We start from the raw sequence: 2,973 nt of genomic DNA on the forward strand, positions 1-2,973 counted from the left end.
AAAAAAATTAGCCAGGCATGATGGCAGGTGCCTATAATCCCAGCTACTCGGGAGGCTGAGACAGGAGAATCACTTGAACCCGGGAGGTGGAGGTTGTAGTGAGCCAAGACAGAACCATTGTCCAGGCCTGGGTGACAGGGCGAGAGTCCATCTCAAAAAAAAAAAAAAAAGACAACTGCCCAACTAGACAGCAAGCACATTTCCACACAACTACACTATTATGTCAACAACACAGGGAACTGTGGAGTTTAGCTCAACAAGGTGACTTGACTTACCTTGCTGAGAAACAGCTAAAGGAAAATCTCCTACAGCAATTGAGGAATTAAGTCTGTTACTCAGTTCTGAACAGTTAGAACATTAAGAGTTTTAGTTTTATTATATTATAGATGTGTTTTTGTGTCATATGGTAGAAATGTAAATAGTAAATGTAAAATAGAAAGTAAGTTAAAATGACTAAAAACCAGTCAGAGTAAATCTACCAAGCTATAAGCAAAAGGTTATATTTAAATAAGTGTAATGTTACAGTATTGGCATTTGGTATGTTTTCTTATAAGGTTCCCTTATCCATTTTGCTGTAATTAATAATCAAATAATGTATTAGCCAGTCAAAAATTATGTATGCTGTCAGGATAAATCAAGTCAAAATGTTTTTCAGTGTCACTACTGAAATTGTTTTTGGTACAACTATATGACTATCAAAGGTTATGTACAACGCACAACTCTACCCAGATACTCATCCTTGCCCTGTTCTCAATAAAGGAAACAAGACTCTTTAGTACTCTGTTTTTCAAACTGTAGGTCAAGATCTGTTAGTTGTAAAATCAATTTAGTCACCATTGGCAATAAAACAGAATAGAGAGGCAAGAATCAACATGCATCAAACCAAAAGGATTGTACTGTGAAACGCCTGCTTCATGTATCTATATGCGTAAATGCACACATAGGAAAATGGATTTCTTACTAAGAGATACTGTTACAAGAATCTGAACAACACAACCTTAGGGGAATAGCTGTCTCCAATCTTGAGGTTGAGGCATGAACGCATGAAGACTTGAGGGATATTCTCAAACAGTCCAGTGGCTTGTGGAGGGAGAGGCTGATGGTGTAATGACAATTTGTGGGATACAGTGATGTAAAGGTTTTAAGATATGAGTTAGGCCGGGCGCGGTGGCTCAAGCCTGTAATCCCAGCACTTTGGGAGGCCAAGACGGGTGGATCACGAGGTCAGGAGATCGAGATCATCCTGGCTGACATGGTGAAACCCTTTCTCTACTAAGAAATACAAAAAATTAGCCGGGCGAGGTGGCAGGCGCCTGTAGTCCCAGCTACTCGGAGGCTGAGGCCGGAGAATGGCGTGAACCCGGGAGGCGGAGCTTGCAGTGAGCCGAGATCGCGCCACTGCACTCCAGCCTGGGTGACAAAGCGAGACCCCGTCTCAAAAAAAAAAAAGATATGAGTTAACAGATTCAAAACACTAAGTAAATAAACATTCCCACCTCTTCCCCACCCAGGCTTACCAAACATAGCTCAGATCTCCGGGCTCAGTCTTTCCCAGCCAGGTCCCAGCCTCCTTTTCCAGCTTTGTCTCTCATTTGCCCTGGCCTTTCCTCCTCCCAACACTCCATGCTCCCCTCAGGGAACCACAGGCCTTATTCTCCACTCCAGATCTCTGCACCTGTCCTCCCTCTAGCCTGGAAGGCCTCTGCTGTTATCCACTGGTCCCTTTCATACACTCCAGCATCTGGCTGTGCACTTGCTGGCTTGTGATTGATTGGTCTCGCTGTCAGATTTAATACCACTGCACTAACCCCTACTTGTGGCTAGGGCCGTGTTTTGCTCACTACTTCCCTAGGGTGTTCAAAATCATGCCTTGTACTCACTAAGCTCCCCATAAATTACATTATTTTTTTATGACATATTTCAGATGTGTTTAAATAATGTTCTGTTATAAAGATTCTCAGTACAGGCTGGGTGCAGTGGTACATGGCTATAATCCCAGTGCTTTGGGAGGCCGAAGTAAGAGGATCACTTGAGCCCAGGAGTTCAAGACCACCATGAGCATCATAGTGAGATCCTGTCTCTACCTATATATATATATATATTTATTAGCTGGGCATGGTGGAGTGCTCCTGTAGTCCTAGCTATTAGGGAGGCTGAGGTGGGAGGATCGCTTGAGCCCAGGAGTTTGAGGCAGCAGTGAGCCATGATCATACCACTATACTCCAGCCTGGGCAAAAGAGTGAGACTCTGTCTCAAAAAACAAAAATCCAACATGCATCCAGTATCAGTATCACTGTGGTAGCCTGGGGGAATCACTGAACTGCCACCATATTACTGGTGGCTTCACATAACCCAGCTATTTTAGCCCCTTTTCCCTTAGCCCCTTTTCTCAAGGTTTAACATGAGCCATGGATATACAAGGCCGTCTAGGGCTCTTTATGTTTTGTTATAGAAAAGTTTAAACATGTATGAAAATAGATGGCTGGCTGCGGTGGCTCACGCCTGTAATCCCAGCACTTTGGGTGGCCAAGGCAGGTGGATTGCTTGAGCTCATGAGTTCGAGACCAACCTAGGCAACATGGCAAAACCCCATCTCTACAAAAAATTAAAAAATTAGCCGGGCATGGTGGTGCACACCTGTAAGTCCTCAGCTACTCAGGAGGCTGAGTTGAGAGGATGGCTTGAGCCCATTGAGTTGAGGTGCAGTGAACTGACATCGTGCCACTGTACTCCAGCCTGGGCAACAGAGCTAGAGCTTATCTTAAAAACAAAAAAGAAAGAAGAGAGAAAATGAGTACAACCTCCATGTACCCATTCCCAGTTTTTCAATAATTTTCAGCTCCTGGTTAATCTTATAAATAACTATTTTTTGAAAACCTGTGAGGCCGGGCGCGGTGGCTCAAGCCTGTAATCCCAGCACTTTGGGAGGCCGAGACGGGCGGATCACGAGGTCAGGAGATCGAGACCATCCTG

This window comes from Mandrillus leucophaeus, unplaced genomic scaffold (assembly GCF_000951045.1).
Source record: "Mandrillus leucophaeus isolate KB7577 unplaced genomic scaffold, Mleu.le_1.0 Scaffold101, whole genome shotgun sequence".
Taxonomy (NCBI): Eukaryota; Metazoa; Chordata; class Mammalia; order Primates; family Cercopithecidae; genus Mandrillus; species Mandrillus leucophaeus.